The following is a 24,126-nucleotide window of genomic DNA, read 5'->3' as shown; positions in this document are numbered from 1 at the left end:
TGCTTCTCAAAAGCTTACCTGACTCCTATGATACTCTTGTCACTACCTTCAAGTATCATAATAATCCTTCTCTTGAGGGTATCATCAATGCTCTCCAAGAGGAAGAAAGAACTCAACAACGAAAGGTAACTGACACTGCATTTTTAGCAAAGAAAGGAAGTTCTAAGGTAAGAAAGCCTTGCACCCATTGTGGCAAAACTAATCATATGGAGAAGGACTGTTTCAAGGCTCATCCATGCACCATTTGTGGCCGTGATAATCACCGGGAGAGGGACTGCTACTCCAAAACTTCTACATCAACCCTTGCATCTACCTCAGCCCATGTTGCTACAACATCTCCATCAGCTGATCCTGCTGTTCCTTCCTCACATGATGAGAAGTGGGCTTTCTGATTACTTCTATGTCTTGTCTACCACCTTGACCACCGATGATGTAGGTCAAGGGGTTCTAGTGTCTTGGTCTTTCTGATTGTCTACAGTCAGTCTTCTGTCTATCTAGTCTTGTCTGTCTGTCTAATTGTCTATCAATCTGACTATGTTTTAGATCCATCTTGTCCCTACCCTTGTGGACCCATATGAGGATATCACTTGAGGAGGGGTGTCTCAGGATCTTTTGTCTGTCATGTCTCTCAGTCTATCAGTCTTTATGTCTGTCCTCTAGTCTTGTCTTTCTGTCTTACTCCTAGTGTCCACTTAAGGAGGGTGTTGGAGATAAGTGCACACTAAGTGTACTATTTCCTAGTCTAAGTCTAAGTCTAGTCTTTATGTCTTGAGTGTGTGCCATGTGGCACTTCTACAATTATCCCATAAACACTCTTGCATTATGTCTTGTACTTTGGCCCATATATTCAATGGGTCACATCATTCTAATCTATCAGTCTAGCTTGTGTCTTGTCTACACTCTTCTCAAGGTATTTCTAGTCTTTCAGTCTTGTTATTTCATTTCCAGTTTCTAGTTCTAGTTCTTGCTTCCATATTCCAACATATACATATGTATACATACAGTATATGCATATGTCTTTGTATATGTATATATATGTGTGTGTGTGTGTGTGTGTCTTTGTAGTCTTTCCCTCACACTTTTGCTCACAATTGCCCCAAGTATTCAACCTCTGCTGCCATAAAACTCAAATGTACTAGCTTTTGCGTGGAGTTGATCCAACCTCACAAATTTCAGCACTTATTCGACATGCTCAATGTGCTTGTGTTTGCTTTTGCTGTAAATGAGCACCTGAAAGGTGGTCGGTGCATTAGTCAACCTAAATGAGCGCTTGAAAGGTGTTGGTGCATTAGTCAACCTAAATGGCAGAACTCATACAAACTCTTTGTGTGTGGAAGGTTGTTTTGTGCTCATCACCCTCTTTCACTCTAATTTGATGATAGCCATATCTCAAATGTATGTATCTTTGTGAAGAATTTAGCCCCCTTTAGTTCATCCAACAAATCATCAATCCTTGGAATTGGAAATCTATAATTTATAGCGGCATTGTTGAGACCTCTATAATCAATGCACATATGGTATGAACCATCTTTCTTTTTCACAAGGAGCTCTGGGGAGGCTAAGGGAGAAATGCTATGAGAAATGAAATTCTTCTCAAGCAACTCCCGCAGACTTACTACTTCACTTTAGAGAGATGGTATGGAGCCTTGCTTATTGGTTTATTGCTAGGATCCAAAACTATGGCATGAACAACTCCTCTCTTTGGAGGTAACTGACATGGTCTATCAGCAAAATCTGAGAGCAGATGCTGCATTTCCACATTTTTTTAAACCTGGGATGCTTTCCGTTTTGAGTCATTTGCACATGCAATGCATAAATGGCATGCTCTTTATTGAGCTGTCGCGCCAACTGCCTTGCCTTGTTGAAATAATCTGCATTTTTGGGGCTGTCAAACCCTGCAGAACCACTATTTTGTCCTTATGTGCAAAGGGGAGATTCATGGCATTCAAGTCAATACTGAACTCCCCTAGGGATTTCATCCAATCACATCCTAAGAAAATGTCAATTGGACCCATGTCTAATGCAATAGATCTTCTGCAAATTCATAATCATGAGAGAGTTGGATCTGTGCATCCTGGCGCTTGCTAATCTTTTGCTGTCCATTAGCAACCTCAGCTCTCAGCCCATGGCAATCTTTGTGGCAACAAGCCCCATCTTCTACAAGGTCGTGGTGTTGATGAAACTGTGTGCGCTCTTGCTGTCGACAACTATATGAACAGTCCTGTCCTGAATGTCCCCTTTCAATCTGAGTGTCTCGGCACTCTTGGCACCCACGAATGCATCAAAAGATATTGAGTAAGTACTGGCTAATCTAAAGGGGTATTTCCATCATCATCATCATTTCGTGCATGGAATGGCATAGCTGCATGATGCTCAACAAAAGCAACTCTAGGAGTACGACATGGCTAACCTAGTTGGGCTGAACCTTGTGTATGTGATGGGCATGTGCCCTCCAAGCTGAGTAGTACGGCCTTGATTAAAGGGAGACGCAGAACCACTCCCAATTCTAGCATCTAGAAATTTTCCTGCTCGAGAGCGATATCAAGGATCTCAGGAGCATCCACCAACTCCCCATCATCATAGAGCTCTATGATCATGCTAAGTTTGGCTGTCCCCGTGAACCTTGTGTATATGATGGGCACCTCCAAGCTGAGTAATCCGCTCTCTTTTTTTTAAACATGAAAGACTTTAATTAAGTATGAAAGAAACCCGCGTGAGTAGGCTCGAAGCGGAATACATCATGCTGGGCATGAGGAAAATAAACACTCTAGAGGAGTAAATAAAACTCAAAATAAGCTGAAAAGAAACCAAGGTTGAGTCTGAAAATGCCACCCTCAACCCTGCTGTAGTCTCTGAGAAAAAGGGGGAGCCCCTCCATTCCGTAAGGAATAGAACCCTCTTGGCAGAGGTTGCTTGAGAGGATCTTTGCATGCTTGCCGAACTGGCCATCAAAGTGTGAATGGTATGAGCCCAAATACTGCCCAAGGTGTGAGAAGAGTGGATCTGTGATCCATTTAGTCGTGGTGGTGGCTTGCCTTTGGTTCAGCCCCGCTGCCCCCTTGCTCTCCTCGCCACAGGTACCATGCTCTGTGTGAACTGTGGAAGTGCGTCTTACGTTCGAGATTTTTGTCCTCCTAGGATGCAACATAGTGGTTGTCGAGCTTTGGACACACAATATGAAAGTGGGCTGCTTGCTATATGTCACAAACGAAGTCATTGATGGCCCCATTGAAGAATGAGAGACGCTCCACAGAATCAAAGAGTCCCTTTGCAATTTGTTGTAAGGGCAACAAAAGATTCATCGAGGCATTGATTACTCCTTGCTTCTGGTTTTGGGCCATCCTAGGCAAAATCCCAAGTGCATCTAGGGTGTGTTTGTTGTTGCATGCTGATTCTTGTGTCTGTCTTCTTTTGCTTGATGCGAGCTATGATGTGTGGTCACATTCAGGATGAAGGTTTACAGGAGAGATCTGGGAAGCAAAGGTGCGAGAAGCGTGGTTAATACCAACGTGGAAACGAAAGAGGGCTAATTTAGAGAAAGGGGATAGAACTAGCAAAAGGGAGAGTGGAAAGGGAAAAGGAAATGGGAGTTCGAAGGAATGGAGAGAGAGAGAGAGAGAGAGAGAGAGAGAGAGAGAGAGAGAGAGGTTACATAAAAAAGTGAATATAGGAGTGATGGGTTTGGTCCACAGTCCTCTCTCACTAGAATATTCCTACATTATACCCCTGCTCCCCCTTTGTTACGACACACACGCACGTTGGCACACATGTATGCATATTCGTTGAGTGACCTTTGGGTGTTGACATCATGATTTTTGGAATGATGTGTTAAGACCAAAATTCAAATATGTATTTTGGAGTTCAACTTCAAGTTTTTGTCTATGATGGATTTTTGTGCTTCTGCCTTCTCGCAGGGAGAATTATGGCTGCGAAGTTGTATGCTTTACAGCTGACGTTGGACAGGTAAAAATTCTTCTTTCTAAGGTCAACTTTCTTGAGAGGCTTGGTTGCTATTGATGCTTAATGTATCTTGAAATTATGAGATGATGTTGGATTAGGGTTGGTCACCTCCCCACCTCTGAGCCCCCAAATGAGTAGTGCATCGGGGGGGTGGACCATAGGATAATAGAAAGGTTCAAGGGGCTGCCACAGAAAGAAGGGAAGTACCTTGCAGAAAGAAGCCACCATGGAGGGCAGATCTGAGATACAGATGTCCAGAGGCTATCCATGCTTGGAAGGGACAGATCTGTGCAGGGTTTCCAGCAAGCAAGGGCTGCGTGACCAAGGGGATGAACTCAGCAGCAGTATGGAACAGGCACAGCGACATCAGCATGTGTATGGAGAGGTTATGCATGCTGTACGGACCTGAACTAGGACTGAGCAGAGGCGGAACCAGTAGGACTCGAAGCTAGGGCTGACCAGAGGCGGAACCAGTTGGAAGAAGAGGTGCACATACCACGACTGTTTGGCAGGGCAGTATAGGGGCAGATCTAGGCCCCTAACAGCCTGGGCCAGTAGCTGGATGCCACGCGGCCAGGCAGGCCAGCAAGAGCCTGCAAATGGGGCCCAGTAGGGCATTTATAGAGCTCCCCTTCAGTCGGCTGGTAGGGCAGATTACAGTCGCCCCTAGTGGGTTGGCTAGTCAGTGGGCTCTGTAGGCTCTCTCTTGGGCTATCCAGAGATGCCACTTACACCTTGGTATCAGCCTTGTAGGCCTAGTTATAGTCAGTTAGGACTATTGGTATAGTTAGTTTATGTACCATCTAGGTCAGTTAGGACACTTAGTCTAGTTAGGACAGTTAGCCCTAGGGTTTTGTTATGTTGGCTCTCCCTTGAGCCTCCACACTTCAGTTTTGCAGCAATCTATTACAGCATCTCGTTTTTCTTCATTGTGCTTCCATTGCTTCCAACACCCAACAGTGGTATCAGAGCAGGTCGGGAATCCATTCCCTTAGCCATTGACAGCTTTCCCAAGCTGTTTGGCAGCCTCTGGAGCTCTCATTCTTGCTGGTCTTGCTGGTTTTCAAACTCCCATGAGTGTTTGAGACCTTTCCAAGCACTTCTGTCGCGAAAAACCTCATTTTGTCGTGAGACGACCACACTTTGGAGCAACTCTCACGAAGGGAACTGTTTTTCGATGCATTTTTCAGCTTGCTGCAGCAAAAAACGACCACACGCGAGCAAATGCCTATCTCACTAATGTGAAGGATTTGAAAGAGTAGTTGGCCAACATTGATGAGATTATGCTTGATTCTCAGCTGGTTTCTAATACCCTTGATGGGTTGCCTGATTCATATCAACTACATTGAAATTGGTTGCAGGGGGTGATGCCAGTCATTTCTCATTTGACCAGCTTGTTGCTCTTCTTCTTCAGGAGGAGCAAAGTCGTGTGAATCGCAATGTTACTATGGCAAATGATCAGGCATTTGTTGCCCATCACAAACAAAAAGGTAAAGGCAAGGTTTCAGGTGGAAAGCCCTCTCATTCCCATGCTGATCATTCACATGGTACCTCTTCTTCAGGGAATGACAAAAAGAAGAAGAGATGTAATTATTGCAGGAAAAGAAAAGAAAAAGAGTCTAGTCTTGCAGGAAAAGAAAAGAAAAGATGTAATTATTGCATAGCATCTGAAAAGAAAAAGAAAGAGTCTAGTCTTGCAGTATGTGGTTCTTCTAGCGCAGAAGATCGACATGAGTCTGCTAATTTCGCACAAGACCACCATTGGGCTTTCTTGGTTACATGTCAGTATAATCCTGATGTTCATGATGCTTGTATGGCAGTTTTAGATGTTCATGATGCTTGGTTCTTTGATAGTGGTGCTAGCAAGCACATCACCTCCTGCAGGAAGTTATTCAGCTCATTGGAGCTTACATCTAAGGGGGGCAGTGTCACACGTGCCAATAATGCATCATATACCGCGAAAGGTATTGGGCAAGTTGCTCTTACTTCTGTCTTTGGTGGTATTGTCACTCTAGAGCAGGTGCTTTATGTTCGAGGCATTCGTAAGAACCTCATTTCTATTTCAGCCATTGCTACATGTGGCTTTCAGGTTATTTTTGATGGTGTGAGGTGTGCAGTGTATGATGTTGCCTCTACCCTGGTTTTGACTGGCACATTGCCTAGCAATCTTTACAGACTTGATGCTTATGACAGATGTTCAGATGATGATGCTGCACTTGTTGATACACATGCCTTTGCTATTGATTGCATTATGTCATCAAGAAGCCTTTTAGAATGATTGTTGGATGAAGGCCATGCAAGCTGAATTGGATTCTATCCATTAAAATGACACTTGGGAGTTGTGTGATTTGCCTTATGGCAAGATAAGTGGGTTTACAAGATCAAACGGAAAGCTGATGGTTCAGTGGACTGTTCGGAAAGAGCATGCTAGTTTTGTTGCTTATGCTTTGGTTGCTACAGCATGCAATGAAGAGCCATTATGTCATCAAGATGCCTTTTAGAATGATTGTTGGATGAAGGCCATGCAAGCTGAATTGGATTCTATCCATTAAAATGACACTTGGGAGTTGTGTGATTTGCCTTATGGCAAGATAAGTGGGTTTACAAGATCAAACGGAAAGCTGTTGGTCATTTATAGCTCCATGTGCATGCAGAAATTCAGCTTGATATGCCTATCATTGTACAGGATCATTTGCATTGGGCTCTTGACCAGGACAGAGCAGAAATTCAGGAGCCTAAAAAGGTATCCCGTTGGCTCCTTGACACATTAAAAGATAGCAAACAAGACACTCCTCTGCCAGCCCGTACCAGAGCAGCTGTCCGGAAAGAGCATGCTAGTTTTGTTGCTTATGCTTTGGTTGTTACAGCATGCAATGAAGGGCCATTATGTCATCAAGATGCCTTTTAGAATGATTGTTGGATGAAGGCCATGCAAGCTGAATTGGATTCTATCCATTAAAATGACACTTGGGAGTGTTGTGATTTGCCTTATGCCAGCCCGTACCAGAGCAGCTGTCCGGAAAGAGCATGCTAGTTTTGTTGCTTATGCTTTGGTTGTTACAGCATGCAATGAAGGGCCATTATGTCATCAAGATGCCTTTTAGAATGATTGTTGGATGAAGGCCATGCAAGCTGAATTGGATTCTATCCATTAAAATGACACTTGGGAGTTGTGTGATTTGCCTTATGGCAAGATAAGTGGGTTTAGAAGATCAAACGGAAAGCTGATGGTTCAGTGGACTGTTACAAAGCCCGTCTTGTTGCTAAGGGCTATGCTCAGTAGCATGGCATTAACTTTAAGGAGACTTTTGCTCCCACTTCCAGGATCACTACCATTCGCATTGTTATTGCCTTTGCTGCCCACTTTCATTGGTAGATACATCAGCTTGATATTAAGACAGCTTTCCTTCATGGGCATTTGCAGGAAGAGGTCTATGTTTCCCAACCTCCTGGCTTTGAGGTTGAAGGTTCTGAAAGCAAGGTATGTCGCTTGAAAAAGGCCCTCTATGGATTGAAGCAGGCACCTCGGGCTTGGTATTTGAGAATTCATTCTCATTTGCTTACACTTGGCTTTCAGAACAGCCCTACAGAGGCTGCCCTTTACATCCGCAAGCGTGGGACAGATTTGTTGATTTTAGTCCTTTATGTGGATGACATGCTTGTAACTGGGACACATGCTCAGCAAATTGCAGATTACAAAGTCGATTTGCAGCAGACATTTGCTATGTTTGATATTGGTCTTCTGCACTACTATCTGGGCGTTCAATTTGCTAGCAGTGAGTGGGGCATTTTGATGTCACAATCCAAGTACATTGGACAGTTTTTGCAGTGTTTTCAGTTTGAGGATTGCAAGCCAGTATCCACACCATTAGAGACTAGTTTTCACTTCTCTTTTGAGGATGGCAGCGGTACATGTGATGTCACTCTCTATCAGCAGGCAGTTGGTTGTTTGATTTACCTATGCCATAGGAGACCTGATCTACAGTATGCTGTCTTATAGTCGAGTAGATATATGCACAGCCCATCTATGCACCATTGGCATGCCGTGAAGCGTGTTTTTAGATATCTTAAAGGCACTGAGCATTTAGGCCTTCTTTATGGGACTGATACTTCACTTGTCATGCATGGATTCACTGATAGTGATTGAGCTGGTTGTTCTAACACTCGTGTGTCACATAGTGGCAACTATTTTATGCTTGGTACTTCATGTGTTTCTTGGTTCAGTAAGAAGTAGAGTACAACTGCTACTTCTAGTTGTGAAGCTGAGTACAGAGCGGCTTTGACAGCTACAGTGGAGTGTGTTTGGCTTCGAAAGCTACTTGCAAATCTCTGCGCATGTCAGATTGCTCCTATTGTCATCTTCACTGATAGTCAGAGTGCTTTGGTTGTTGCACGAAATCCTGTTTTCCATGCTTGCACAAAGCACATTGAGGTTCACTATCACTATGTTTGAGAGCGATTATCAACAGGTGATATTGAGTTGTCTTATGTTCCCACTGAAGACAACTTGGCAGATCTTTTTACAAGGGCTTTACCTCGATCAAACTTTGAGGCTTTTCGGCAAGCTTTTTAAACTTAGTACCTTTTGTAATTTGATCTGATGTACTCCATATACAGTCATAGGTTGCTATATCCTACGGGATGAACATGTGCAACCATGACACTAGATATTTAGGTATCTCGAGCCATGTCTAGGATACTTCAGCCCATACCATGGAGGGGGTTGTAGGCTATCTCATGGGCTATTCATAGATGCCACTTGTACCTCGGTATGAGTCTTGTAGGCCTAGTTACAGTCAGTTAGGACTATTGGTACAGTTAGTTTATGTACCATCTAGGTCAGTTAGGACGCTTAGTCCAGTTAGGGCAGTTCGCCCTAGGGTTTTGTTACGTTGGCTCTCCCTTGGGCCTCCACACTTCAGTTTTGCAGGAATCTATTACAACATCTCTTTTTTCTCCATTGTGCTTCAATTTTTGAGTTGGCAGTGCTTCCAACACCCAACAGGCTCAACTCCTATGAAAGGGGCCTTGAGGCCTCCATAAGGCATCATTTGGAGCAATAGTTCAAGAATAGAAAGGAGCAACAGATAGGGCTTCCCTTGGACGGGGGCATGTACAAGGGTGCAGACTTAGCTCAAGTGAAGTTTCCCACCTAGGCTGACTATCCGGGCAAGAAGGGTCACTGGATAGAGAGTCTACGTAAGCTCAGAGGAACATGCGGGCTCAGAGATCTAGAGGACAGGTAGTAGCAGAGATTTGGTAAGATCGGAGGACCATGGTTTGGTGGCGCTCCACATCTATTTTGTATTGTGTCTAGTTTTGGACGGATGGAAATATATTTATTGTAGATTCTATATTTGTTTTGGATGCACTGTCTGTTTACTGGCTTGCACACACATCTATAATTGTGAAGCTGCCCACCTAGGTTGACTACTTAGGCAATAAGGTGGAAGGATCACTCGATAGAGAGTCTACATAAGCTCAGAGGAGCACGTTGGCTCAAAGATCCAGAGGACAGGTAGTGGCAGAGCTTTGGTAAGATCGGAGGACCACGGTTTGGTGACACTCCACATCTCTTTTGTATTGTGACAGACAGAAGTATATTCATTCTGGATTCTATATTTGTCTTGGATGCACTGTCTATTTCTGGCTTACACACGCATCTATGATTGTGAAGTAAAGAAATTTGATTTCGTAGTGAAACACTTCCGCGTGTAATTCTTGGGGATGCTCTATCAGTTTGCCGCTGTTGGATACCCTTCGGTTGGATTTCATTTGTAACAAATGTAGATTGTACTTTTGTATATATGGGTCCACATTGTGAGTTGAGGCAGCTTCCTAGATATATGTAGAGGTACAATGGTTCCCGATATTTAGGAGGATAGCCGGTTGAACTTGTGAATGTTTATTTAAGTTACAACCAGTGCGATACTGGGTTGACTTTTGTTTTTAGAGGTGCATGCCCTTTTAGTACTTCTCTAGACAATCTTGATTAGAGCTCTATATATAAGAGAAAAACACAAAAATTTTACATGTTTGTCAAGCACCCATGGCACGGATGAAGATAATGCAGCTATTTTTAATCAGCCTTCAGTCTCCAATTGACGTCTTTCATCGTGCGAAATCAATTTCTGTAACTTTCTACCTAACGCCTCTTCTTGCTACAAGCAATGATTATTGCTCATGCAAGAAAGATAGATCTCCGAAATTGCATATTCAGCATGGTCAAGTGCTGGCAAATGACGTGACGTGGGTGTCACATAATTTTACACTCGTCCTATTGAAATCTTCAGTTAATTGATAAGTTGTTAGTTGCTTGTTGACCTGTCCTACCATAGTGACTTGCCTAGCTCGACCAATTTGTCCATTAGAGCGAGAGCGAGAGCGAGAGAGAGAGAGAGAGAGAGAGAGAGAGAGAGAGAGAGAGAGATGTATTATGAAAAGTCTTCGATTAATTTTCTTCAAGATTGCTGCACGTTGGCGATTGATTATATCTGGCTAATCAAAGCGCTCTCTCTTTCTCAGCTTTTCTCTCAATCTCTCTCCATCCCTCTTTGCTTACTGTGCACAACACTAGGGCCCAGGGGCAACAGTTGGGCTAGACCCCCACCCCCCCAAGGTCTTTATTACTTGAGAGAATCTGGCACAGGTTGCTCCAAAAAAAAATCTTACATGCGTAGATTTACAACAGCTCTCAACTCCTTTTCTTGGCAACATGCCACATGTCATAATAGACTAAAACTTAGTCACGTGCCTCAAAGGGCAGACTCTGGAGCCTTCGTAGCACTTGATCATGCGGGCACCTCCTGGTTGCTTGCTAAGGTCCATAGCACTTGGGTTTTCAACCCCCCTTGGTACTTGCAACGACAAGCTTGTATCCTGATTCATTCTCAACCATATTCAGCCACTTCTGAAAGTAGGAGAACACTTCAGATTTGGCTTTTAAAGGATATACCCAGCAATATCTTGTGAAATCATCAATGAGAGTCATGAAATATTTGTACCCTCCAATGGAAGTTGTCTTCATTGGGCCACAAACAGCAGTGTGTACTAGCTGCAATTTCCTTTGTGAGAGTTTTGGACAATTCTTTTGAAAAGGAAAGCGATGCATCTTACCCAAAAGACAACCCTCACACACATGTTTGGAAACTGTGTGAGTTTGAGGTACATCATTTGCCATCTGCTATGAATGTAGCTTTGTAAGAGCTCTATAATTGAGATGACCCATTCTCTCATACCAAAGATGAGTTGCAGCAAGCTGTGAATCTAAAATAGCAAATGCTTCAATAGAAAGTGCAGCTGAATGATGATCAAGGTGATAAAGACCCTTTTGTAGAGTGCCAGTGAGAACTATGGCATTGTCATCACGAAGATCATAAACTAGGCATCTGTAGCCATCAAAAATCACTCGGAAACCTGAAGTGGGAATTGCTGAAATTGAAATCTAGTTGACTTCAATTCCAGGCAAAAAAAGAACATTTGTCAAAGTCACAGGATGGCTTGAAATAGATGTGAGCTGCACATCTCCAATTCCTTTTACAGCATAGGAAGCATTATTAGCACATGTGACAGTCCCCCCTCGAGGTGCATCAGCTAAAGAATGAAACAACTGTCTGCAAGATGTGACGTGCTTGGAAGTACCACTATCAAAATACCATGACTGAGCATCATTAGCAGTAAAGAGTGCATCAGCTTTGGAGGGATCAAATGAGCAATGGACAGCCCATGCCCAATCATCTTGGAGAGCATGTGCATGTGAAGCATCTGCTGGCTCGTGGGATTCAATTGCATGTGAGGCATTAACTGTCAATCTTGCTTTCTTTTTCTTCGAAGCAATGCGCTTCCTACATTCTGAAATGTCATGTCCAAGCTTGCGACAATAGTTGCATCTTTTATTCTTTGACTTATCTGCTGTATTTTTAGATGCATGGGAGGAATTGCAGGTGGTATGCGTAGATTTAGGCTTGTCCATAGGCTTGGAAGCCTTGCTTCTTCTTGTCTGTTGTGAAGCAAATGCATGATCATGAATAGTGGCTTGCCTATTAGCTAGACTTTGCAAGCAAAGTAACTAGTTGATCAAAAGAGTAGTGATCTGGATTACCCATGGCCACTAACCGAAGGGTTGTAGCAAACCCTTGATATGTATCTGGCAATCCATTCAATGTGGTATTGACAAGCTGAGAATTTGGCACCACCTCATCAATATTGGCAAGTTGTTCCATGAGGTCCTTTACCTTTGTCACATATGTATCCATAGAATCACCTTCATTCATACTGACTTCTTGCAACTGTCTTCTTAAAAATGCAACACGTACCTCATTGCAAATTTGATAAAGAGAAGCCAATTTGTCCCAAGCATCCTTTGCTGTCCTGCAAGACCGGATGTGTGGAATAATAATTCTCTTGCATGATAAAGCAATACAGGAATGTGCATTCGCATCTCTTGCATCCCATCTTGATTGTTCCTGAGTTGGGGGAGCAGTAGCAAGAGTGCTAGAAGATAAGGCATCAGGAGGAGTACTCCCTGCAGAGGAACTAGTAGTAGAGGCAACCATTGTAGCATTGGCTGGCCTCAGATCAACCCCAGAAACAACATTCCACAAATGCTTTGTAACAAGAATATGTTTCATGAGATAAGACCACATCGGATAGTTGGTGCCATCCAACTTATCATCTTCACAAAGAATGCCAAATAGATCTTGATTGTGGCCAGCTATTGCAAATGGGATACCTTGAAAAAGACCTGAAAACCTTAAAGCCTCAAGGCTATCACTGCAAAGGGCTGGCTGTCCAAAAATGACAGCAAATATCTGCAAATGAATATTTTGCAAATTTCCAACCCAAATCAAAGGACAAATGCAGATTTGACCCAAATGTGACCGTGTCAGGCAATGTTTATTGCAAAAATAGCAAATCCGGCAAAAGCCCGTATTTAATGAGAGAAAATAGGCCAAAAAGAGAGCAAATGCAAAAAAACCCCAAATTTTGCTGAGATTTTTGCAAATGTGACCCAATGTATGAGAATCTGACTCAATGTTCTGTAGAAAAGACTCAATGTCTGAAAAACTCTGACTCAATGTCTTGCAAATGTAACTTCACACGTGCAAAGGCTGTACCAGATCCCAAAACAAGTACGGTGCAGGTACAACGTACAGCACAAGTACGAAACTAGATGTACGGTGTACGGTGTATGGAAGCTGTATGAAAGCAGATGTACGGAATCCAACGTATGGTTGCACGGATGTAAGTACGAGACAAGTATGGTGTACTGAACATGTACAGTGCAGGTACGTTGTACGAAAATTGTACGGAGCAGGTACGTTGTCACGTGACTGTACGGCGGCTCAGGTACGAAAACATACGACTGTACGGCGATGCAAGTACGGAGGGGGTACGGAGAGCAGTACGGGGCCCAGTACGGACAAGTAAGGAGTGCAATACAGAATGGGTACGAAGCTTGTTGTACGGCTGTACGACGATGTAGATACGGCTCTGTACGGTTGCAAGTACGGTCATCCATATAGTTGTATGGACTGTACGGATGGAGGAGCAGAGCAGCTGAAGGGAGCTGGTGCAAGTCCTGGAGCAGGAGATGAGTCTAAACGTGGCTTTGATACCACTGTAGGATCGTTAGATGAAAGAGCAAGTGCAAGGTACAAAGAGTCGATAGATTCAGCCATCACGTCAACTAGAGTGTGAAAGAAAAAGAGTACATGGTACTTGTAGCTAGACCTAGACCCTAGGACTAAGTGTCCTAGGTGTCACATAGGACTAAGTGTCCTATGTGGCCTAAAAGGCACTAAAACTATAAGTGCCTATATCTATGCCTACAAGGCACATACCATGGCCTATATGGCATCACTAGAACCACCAAAAGATGGCCTACAGCTACATCTTTTAATCTATCGATCAAAAGAAATTGCGGAGCTGATCGTATGGCACAAGTTGTGATCAAATGAGGGAGTTTTGTGCTTTCAGTCTTTGACATTTGGTATCATAGCTAATCGACATGATGTGAGAAGTAGGTTGTTTGTATAATTGTGATGATGATTCATCTACTTTTGATTATTGACTACCATGAGCATCTGCTTTTGAAGGAGATCATGGACATGGGTCCTTGATCTAAGGGTTTGCTATGATAGGGGTCCTTGCTTGTAGACAGATGTCGGATTTATTTGTGGTACGTTGTTGATGGAACATGTGTGTGTTTAATAGTTCGATGATGTTTATGTCCATCGTTTGAGATTGCATAAGCAAAGCTTCTTAGTGGCATGTCAATGGGATCAGAGAGGATTGAAAAAGGGGCCTACAGTAGAACGGTTGATATTCTAGGGTCTTCGTAGTGGGTATGTCTTCGACAAAGTCTAGTTCCAACAGATGTGGGGCATGGCCGAATTCTTTGCAAGCTAGCATCATATCTTGCTTGTGCGTTGAGGTCTCGAAAGTCGGTTTAAGTATTTGAACATCGCTCCTCATTTTTTTTTCCTTTCGCGAGGCTTTGGTTGGTTACTTGGAATGAAAATATGGTCAAGTTAAGAACAAGCGTAGCTACAAGGAGCTAGGTTGGGAGGTGACTTGCACGTATGTTCAAAGGCCTAGTTAGAGTTGCAGGTCAATTTGTGAAAGTTAGTTTGAGTTGTTAACGCGCTAAATGACCTCTGACATAGAGGCAGTTCTGTCGTTATGTACATATTGTATAGAACCTGGTGGATCACAAGGGCAAAATAAAGAAAACCAAAAATCAAGAGTGTGTAGTGGACCAAGGGGCTCTCCTTTCGGTGTGGTAGTTTGCCTTGAAGTTATTTACAATATTGGATTCGTAGTGAATGTTCAAGTATTTGGAAAGAGTTCAAGTATTTGGAAAGAGTCTGTATATACATTTCTACATAATGGGAGTGTATTATTATTATTTTTATAAAAGCCTATGAACATGGAAAAATATTCTAATAAGAAAATGGAAGTTGAGGGAGAAACTTCCTATGTGGACCCTATAGGATTGGGAATCCGATCGATATAGCAAGTATCGCACCCCATGGCACATGGAAGTTGGTTGTTGATTGGTAATTTAGAGGATGCCTTACAACAATTGCTGACTCAATAGTTGCAGGCTATTGAGGGTCAAGAAGAGTTTTGTAAAGTCACGAAAGCAATTACTAATAGGAACTCTAGAGAGGGAAAGGGGAAGGGTTAATGGAATCTCAGTCCAATTTTCAAATTTTGGAGAAAGTGTCCTAACATGCAAACTATAGGCTATGACTTTACAAGACGCATGAAACATAGAAACTCTGATATGATTGAAGGATGGCATAATCTGAGACACCCTCATCTTGAAGGAAACACCCAAGTCGTTTGGCTTCTAGCCAACCCAAAAAAGTCTATCCTAGAAAGGAAATACGTAATGAGTTAAGGGGAGAGACCATTGGTTGTGTTATAGCAAACCTTGTACTCTTGTCCTGTATGACCATTTAAGAGCCACGAATTGCAAGAGGAAGCTGCTCGTTACAAGGAATGGAGGACACCAATGTAAGAGGAGTGTGAGGAAATCATAAAGAATCATGGACCTACCATCGGGTGGTGAGAAATCCGTTGGTTTGCAATGGGTCTAAAAGGTAAAATATAAGCTCATGGAATCTTGGAATGTTACAAGGGTCATTGACAAAAAAGGTATTGCTAATGAGCAAACCATCACTCTAGTAGGATGTGAAAGGCAAATAATATTTTCTATATAATATTAAGAAGCATTGCATCTCCTAAAGCAGGTTCCCTCATGCGTCGATGATATTTTAAAGAAATAGGCCTCCTATAGACAAATAAAAAAATAATATTTGTCTAAAATGAGATAGTATGTATTATGTATTTGGTGCATGTTGATGATCTTGGTGCCCCCCCCCCCCCCCTGCGCGGTCCCGTCTCGTCCCATCTTGCCCACTACCCTCAGCCCATGTGCATGGAGGGGCACATACACGATCTCAAGTAAAATCATATTCCATCTAAACAAAGGAATTACAACTTTCTATACTTTTTAGCAAATGGGGATTCTCAATTGTTTCGAAATGTACTTAACTTGATAGGTTACTAATCCTTCTTCTTTTCTTAGGGTACTGGCGAAACTCAAGGTTTGGAAGAGAAAGCAAAGGCTAGTGGGGCAAGTCAACTGTTCATCAAAGATTTGAAGGAAGAGTTTGTGAAAGATTATGTGTTCCCGTGTTTGCGGGCAGGGGCAGTATATGAAAGAAAGTATTTGCTTGGTACATCAATGGCTCGTCCGCTCATTGCAAAGGTCAGCTGGCTAACCTCAGTTTAATGTTCAAGGTTCTTAATGAACTTTCTTTTTTGTAAAGGTCATAAGTTGTGTTGGACGATTTTATTGTGGAATGCATCAATAGAGTGATAGGAAGCGTGTGATTATTTTTAAATTCCCGTATCTTGTATGATGATGTGTGTGAATGGTTGGAGGATCTAAAGGTGTTTTAAAAGCAATTTCCTAGTTGATGCTGAGGCCAAGAATAGTTGAGGATATGCTGAAAACCATTGGCAAGGATGCTTTTTGTGTGACCTTAAGAAAGCTTAAGTTGGTTGAGATGCGGTAAAGATGTGTCGGGAAACATGCTATGAAGCACTGGCAAGATTTTAAAGAAGGTTGCAATATGAAATATGGAGTAGTTAATGAGATGTTGCAGAGTGGATGCATGCTGATTAGTTTAGGGATATGTACGTTTCAACTGGAGTTTTTTCGTTGAGTAGGGTTTGCAATTGTTTCTCCATTGCATTTGCGCTCTTGGTTTGAGACTTAAATCATCTCTTTGTTTTTTTGGCATGTTGAGAGGAGGGAGATAGCTTTGCTAGTGAGTGGAAAATAAGAGCAAACTAGTAACAAGAAGGAGAAAAAAAGATGCTTTTCTTGGCTGCACCCCCTTGTCTAAGTGTTTGACTGTGAGGTGAAAGCAACCTAAGCCTAGCGGGCAGAGCTTGATGTTCTCAAGTTCTGGTTTTACCCTATGGAGTTTCCCCTTCCTTGGCATCTTGGTGGAATCCATCAAGTGTGGAGATGAGGGCTTGGGGAGCTATTGGAGTGCTGAAGGCTTGGGTAGCTGGATGGGAAATGAGGGCCAGGGCCCCCCCTATTTATAGGCTTGGAGGGCTGAACCAACCTCCCCAAACTGGCCGACTTTTCAGTTGGCTGTTTGGGCCTGGTTGGCTAGTCCCTTGGCCCTGTAAAGGCTGCCCTTGGCCCCACCCTTGGCCCCATAAAAGGTGGCCTAGGGAGGGGTGCAGGGTAGCCTATAAAGGCAACCCTTCCCCTGCCATTTCCCTTCACTTGTTCCAGCCTTGAGGGGGCCCAAAAGGGCTCCTATCCTAGGCTGGACCTAAACCTATTTCTAAACCTAAGATGGAAATACTACCCTACTGTTCTCCAGTGGGTACTAGTGAACAAGGACTGATCTGTCTAACTTTACCTAAGGCTGAGAGATTGACTTATGTAGTTTGTGCCTGACTGTCCCTGGACAAGGGCTCACAGCATACAACAAAATCTCCTATTAGGGAACTATTACGCTCTTGTCGATGTAGCCAGTGTGTCACATCGCACCCAAGTGCAGGGATGCATGTGACAATTAAAAAGAGGAAAAAAAGGAAACAAACCTTCTATTAGAAAAATGAGAAAACGGTACAGATCAGCAATCCATGGGACGCTTGATCAATCAACAGAGGGCAGCTGGCTACTATGCCGCTTGCTTCTTAGGACCATGGCTCATGGCCTATAGTGTCCTAGAAACAGGTGCCTAAGCTAGGGTGATGGGCTATGCAACCAGCTGATTCCTTGATCCGTGAGAAATTAGAAAATGGCTGCAAGCCATGCCTTGCAATGGTTGCAAGCCATGCCCTTGCAATGGTTGCAAGCCATGCCTTGCATAAATGCTTCCGCCTTTCTGCAGTCTTCCTACATCTCTTTATGCCTTGCTCCATGTGACTTTCTTTATGTCTTCCGACATCTCTTTATGCCTTGCTCCTTTCTGCAGTTTTCGTCCAAGTTGCGGCCTGTTGGTATTGCGATAATTCTTTCTATCTTAAATGGTGCGTTGCCCTACGAGCTAGATTTAGATTTAGATTTAGATGCTCGTTTGGGAGAGACTAAAATGAAATCGTTTAGACTTCACAAGCAGTTGTAGCTTGAATGAAGAGATTTGGACTACTTTTTGATTAGCCTTCTCGTTTAGTGCTAGCCTTCGTCATGGCTGAGTTTGCCCTTCACCTTCGGAGTGCTGACAGAAACTTAGTACGAAGACTTTGTATAATGGATACTCAAGTATGTGTGGGTGTGTGGATTTGTATGTGTGAGAGCATACTTTTATACTATGGTCTACACCCACTGTTGGGCGCTGATGACGTCAGTGGGGATGTCATAGTAGCTAGTCCGTGCTATGCATGATGGAGTTTATGGTTCTCAATCTTATGAGTGACTCTCGTGAAATTGAAACTGCACTATGTTGTGTTTTTAGAGGATGAGTTTGGGAATGTTCCTGGATTCATCTAGGTATATACTTGCTCCATGTGACTTGGAGGATGTAGATGATATCATGGCATATGTTGAAGGGGGTGGCTGCAAGCTGAATTTGTTGCCCCCTATCACTACACTGCAACGTGTTACCCATATATTCCAGGCTGTAATGCTGTCCACTATCTCGGAAATGCCTTCCTCTGGAGAGAATACAATGTTTGCAGGCCATGCCTTGCAGATGTGCTCCCGCCTTTCGCTTTCTAGATCTCTCCGTGCCTTGCTCTCATGTGGCTCGGAGGGGATGTAGATAATATTGTGCCAAATGTTGACGAGGGTGGTTGCAGGTTGAATCTACTGCGCCCCCATCACTTACAATGCAACACGCCACCCAGACATTGTTGGCCACCTCTCCCAAACGGCCTCCTCCTTCAGAGAGAACATAGGTCTCTTGAGTCCTGGGTATCCAAGTGACACGACCTCAGCACTCCTGAAACCTCTGACCTGCAAGCAAACACAAAAACACACCAAACATGAGGAATCTATGCAGGTTGCTCACCACCCAACCATGACATCTATGGGATACGATCCCGAATAAGGAGATGTCCCCTTCGAGCCACGAGCTGAGCTGATGGCACGAATTCCTAACCAGATCATGATCCGCCTGGTGTCCCATACCACTAGGTGGTGCCTAGAGGCCTTGGATCTGTTGTTGGGCCTTGGGCTACACTAAGATGTAGGCGCGAGTCCGCAACTCAATCGAGGATTAGACCTAGCACTAGGAAACTAGACTTGCTCCCATCGGCTCTCTGAAGACTGAACCTCTGGGTCCCTTTTATAGACTCGGGCCTAATGCGCCAAAAATAGCGGAGACCTCTATCTGGTTCGTACCCTTGTCAGTTAACCCGAGAATCAAGCCTACCTAGCCCTAAGCCTCCTTAGGCTAGTCTACTCTAGTACACGTTAGATACTAATCCGTTCACATGACATACTTCCCCTACTCTAAGAACTCACTCCTGAGTTCGCAAGAAAACCCGTAAATGTCCTCTGGAGGTTAGGTAATGTCTCCCATGTTGCGTCCTCCTCAACACGATCCTTCCACTTGATCTTGTATTCCATGATAGTTCTATTCCGAATTTGTCTTTCACGAAATTCAAGAATACTCTCAGGTTCGTGTGGATTGAAAGTCAAATCTGTAACTTCTATGATTTCTTGAGAGGAAACAAGCTGATCATCGGCACCCAGTAACTCTTTCATTCTATTGACATGAAAAACTGGATGTACTTTAACATCAGGAGGCAATTCTAGCTTATATGCAACTGGTCCAATTCTTTTAATAATCTTGAACGGACCGCAGTATCTGGGGGATAATTTCGGAACCAAACCAGTACTTAGGCTCTTGGATTCCTTGGGAATATGTAAAGATACCATCGTGCCTTCAGAGTACTCTCTGGGTGAATGATGTCTATTAGCATAAAATCTATCCCGACCTTGGCAAACTGCAACATTTCTTGCATGTCTTGCAAGAATGTCCTTGCAGCATCATTTTAAATTCCCTTGAACCTAACCATAACTAGTGACTTAGGTTTAAACCGTACGTAAGCATAAATGGACTGTAACCAGTACTCCAATGCTTTGCACTGTTGTCAGCAAATTCTATCATGGGGAGATAATCTTCCCTTGAAGACTGTCTCTTAGAAACATATGCCCAAAGCATATCGCAACCAATTGGTTAACCTTCTCTGTGCTGCCATCGGATTGTGCATGATCTGAGGAACTCATACTTAGAGTAGTTTCTTACTTTTTGAGTGTCCAAAAGTTACTTGTAAACTTTGAGTCCTTGTCACTGACTATGTCGGAAGGCAAACCATACAGTTTAAACAATTGGTCCACAAACTTGTGAGCTAACTGAATAGCTGATATGGTTGATCTAGTAGGTAAGAATCTAGCCATCTTTGTCAGAGGGTCAACTACGACCGAAATGGAGTCATGACCCTTGCACGTTCTAGGCAAACCCGTAATAAAGTTCATGGAAATACTTTCCCAATTATTACCAGGGATTTGCAATGGCTGTAATAAACCCGCACTTCTAAGGCATTCCGCCTTAGTAACCTGACAAACCCTGCAACCTACCACATAGCTTTCAATAAATGCACGCATCTTAGGCCAATAAAAGGTATGTTTCACAAGAGACAGAGTCCGATATATACTTGGATGTCTAGCACTAGGGGCATCATAACACCCCTCAGAGAATCTTGGATCGAAGATCCGAAACATCTGGCACACATATCTTTCCATTTCGGAACAGCCAGCTGTTCCTAATCATGCACTGACCTTCCGCCGCCTATACTGTAGGTGGTACAAATCCCTGAGTCGTGATCAACCATGGATCCCATCTTGGACTTTTTGCCAATAAGAACTGAAATGACTAATAGTTGTGCAAAGCCCTCTCAAGGATTGAAATAGGTTCGAGGATATTTTCGTAAATGACATAGCATTTACAAACTTGATTCGACTTAAGGCATCCGTCACACTATTCATGGAACCCTTTCAAGAACGTATTTCGAAATCAAAATCTTGCATTAACTTCGACCCGTCACGCACATACTTGATTGACTGATGATATGTCAATACAAGAAACTTGGAACCATACAAGTAGTGTCTCCAAACCTTTAGAGCAAACACAACTGCTTACAGTTCTTTTTCTAGTATGGCCCAACGATATTGGGTGTCGTCTAGCTTTTTACTTTTAAAAGCTACAGGTCTGCCTTCTTGGAATAAAGCTGCCCCAATCGTAAAATCACTCGCATCGGCCTCTAGAACATAAGGCCAGGTAGGATCGGCTAATGTAAGAACATGCGCTTCCTTGATAGTGTGCTTCAAGGTTTCACAAGCTTTGTTCAATGCATCATTCCAAGAGATCGGCTTGGTAGATTTGTGTTCGCGACCTATCAATATAGTGGTCAAGGGTGCTGTGATGTGCGAATAATCACGCATAGACTTCTGTAGAAAGATCGTAAATCTTAGAAAAGAACGAAGTTGTTTCACTGTCTGAGGGATGGGCCATTCCAAAACCTTCTGGATACAACCTAGATCAATCTTGTGTCCTAAGTAAATGATCTTTTTCATAAAGAAGTCACATTTACTCATCTTGGCATAGAGCTTATGCTGTCTTAAAATAACTAAGACAAATTGGAGGTGTCCAATGTGATCCTCGAGCGATCGGCTATATATCAAGACGTCATCTAAGAACATGACAACAAATTTGCCCAAATAATATCTGAACAAGTCGTTCATCATTTGCTGGAAGGTAGCAGGAGCATTGGTCAAACCAAAAGGTAATACAAGAAACTCGTAGTGGCCATAGCTAGTTCGGAAAGCGGTTCTATGTATGTGTTTTTCATAGATACGGATTTGGTGGTAACCCGTACGCAAATCAATCTTAGTGAAGTACTTTGCTCCAGCCAATTGGTCTGTCAAATCATCCGAACAAGGAAGAGGGTATTTATTCTTAATTGTCACTTTATTCAATCATTTATAATCTACACACATTCTCCATGAACCATCTTTCTTCTTTCTAAAAAGGGCAGGTGCACCCCAAGGTGATTTACTTGGGCGAATATAGCCCGATTTAGATAGTCTTGTAGCCATGAAGCTAACTCATCCTCCTCGAGTTGGCTCATCCTTTAAGGTGGAATACTAATAGGTTGAGCCCCAGGTACTAAATCTATGCGATGATCAACTATCCGTTTTGGAGGTAAACCTTCCGGCAGTTGTGCAGGAAATACATCCATGAAATCATCTAACAACGTTCTCAATTCACAGTGTTCAAACAGGCTTACATGATTTTTGTTATTAACAGAGAGCAACAAATGAAGAAAGCGGAATCAAGAGACACTGATACATATCATAACGAGAAGTGTTTATTATATTTTGAAGTTGCATCGCAGATACAATAAGTCCCTGAGAAGAGGGAATATAATTACATTGAATACAAAATTGGGTGTCCTTGTCCAAAAAAGAGAGTGTATGATCTTTCCATCCAATCCGAATATCGTGGGTTTTATTTAAACCACTCTATTACGATTAACAAGTCCACATGTTCCAAGTGTTGGAATGCTGAAAGGAAAGAGTAGAGTTGACACAAAATCAGAATACTTGCTTATAGAATGAAGAAGAAAGAGGTCCTTAAGTAGGCACCTCATCAAGGTCACTGACATCACTGATGACCTCAAAACTCCACAATCATCTCCTCAATCTGCTCCTAGATTCACTCAATCATCCTATGTGGCTTTTCCACCACCTAACTGTGCTTGTGGGCACCTAACTGTGCCTCTAGCACTCACACATAGAAACATAAGGTGTGCCTGAGGCATACACCTTGAGATATCCCAACAAACCCCCCCTCAAGGAAATGCCTCAGGCTATGTCAAGGATACATCTAGTCTCATAATTTCTCATGCCATCTCATGGTGGTCAAGGATAAATCTATGGCTAGGTTCTCATGCTAGCAAGGGTTTCCTTGGGTGTAAGGTAAAGAGAAAGGGATAAAAACAGACCTTCCAATGGTTATCTCCCCTACATGTACATGCACACAATGTCTGTAGGAGGTACCATGGAACAAAACATACACATGGCCTACATCATAAGGTGACCAGAGGTGTTTACAAAACAAAACACAATAGTTTATTTTCATTCATTTTGGAGGACTATCCAGGCTGAGTACCTTGACATAAAAAGAGAGATCTGGAGCATACATAGAGATGATTTAAAATGCATAATCTTCATGGGATGCCTCATCTTGTGGAGGCAAAATATCCATGTCAAGGCAAGGTCTTACCACATGGGCAGTGTCTAATGCCTTATAAGATGGTGCTATGATAGAACAAGTGGATTTGAAAGTCGTATCCTTCAAGAGAACAATTATCTTGTCATCTCCATAGTTGTGTAGAGAAGCATATCTTAGGTATCTGAACTTCATATTTTTCTTGTACTTGGAGTCAAATAAAAGTGCCATGAGAGGGTAGATCTCTGTAGTTGCTTCCTTTTTGGCAACCATTGTTTTGGCAATCTTCAACAAGGAAGTCAGGTTGGCATTTTCATCCTTTGTAGCATAACAAGACATTGCTTTATGTTTTGGCTTTTCACATATTTTGCATAAGCAAGCCATGAGAGGCTCTAACCCAAGTATTGGGTAGTGTCTTCTCTCTTACAAGTGAAAAAGAACTGAAATACTTCCAAAGTATAGGCACTTGATGTAGCAAATAGTAGTGACTAGTTTTCAAACAATGATGCTACTTTTTGCATGCTTCATAGAAGTGAATGAAATAAACTCTTTCCAATCACAACCAGGTCTAGCAAGTCAAAACAAAACTGAAGCAACACTTATAGTGAAGTTATTGAAAACTTCAAATGACCAGAAATGCTAGAGTAGCATTTTATGTAGCATCATTTTCAAAAGTATGTCAAAACTGTCAAAACTAGAGAGCTGAACTTGGAGGGCTCATATCACACTCTTCAAAGCAAAAGAAAGGGGGCTTTCTGAGGCAAAAGAAAGCTGGTATACCACAGTAGATCCTCTGGGAAGAAGAGGCGAAAATATGCGTCAGGTCGCCTTCACCTTCTTGAACAAAGTCGACTGGTTTTTCTCTGTTTTCTCCTTCAATATGCAG

The 24,126-nt window shown here is 42.8% G+C and overlaps 1 pseudogene across 1 annotated transcript in view; it reads left to right on the top strand.

Annotated features, from left to right (window-relative positions):
* The window catches only part of LOC147890979 (argininosuccinate synthase, chloroplastic-like), a 96,564-nt pseudogene that overhangs the window by 33,781 nt on the left and 38,657 nt on the right, over positions 1-24,126 (top strand). The window contains exons 4-5 of the transcript XR_015542604.1: positions 3,915-3,963; positions 16,058-16,240. The product of XR_015542604.1 is annotated as an argininosuccinate synthase, chloroplastic-like (transcript). The remainder of the gene's footprint in view (positions 1-3,914; positions 3,964-16,057; positions 16,241-24,126) is intronic.

This window comes from Dipteris shenzhenensis, chromosome 18, assembly GCF_047967505.1.
Source record: "Dipteris shenzhenensis isolate YYH24624 ecotype China chromosome 18, Dip_SZ_1.0, whole genome shotgun sequence".
NCBI classification, from domain to species: domain Eukaryota; kingdom Viridiplantae; phylum Streptophyta; class Polypodiopsida; order Gleicheniales; family Dipteridaceae; genus Dipteris; species Dipteris shenzhenensis.
This window is presented reverse-complemented; position numbering and strand designations above follow the sequence as displayed.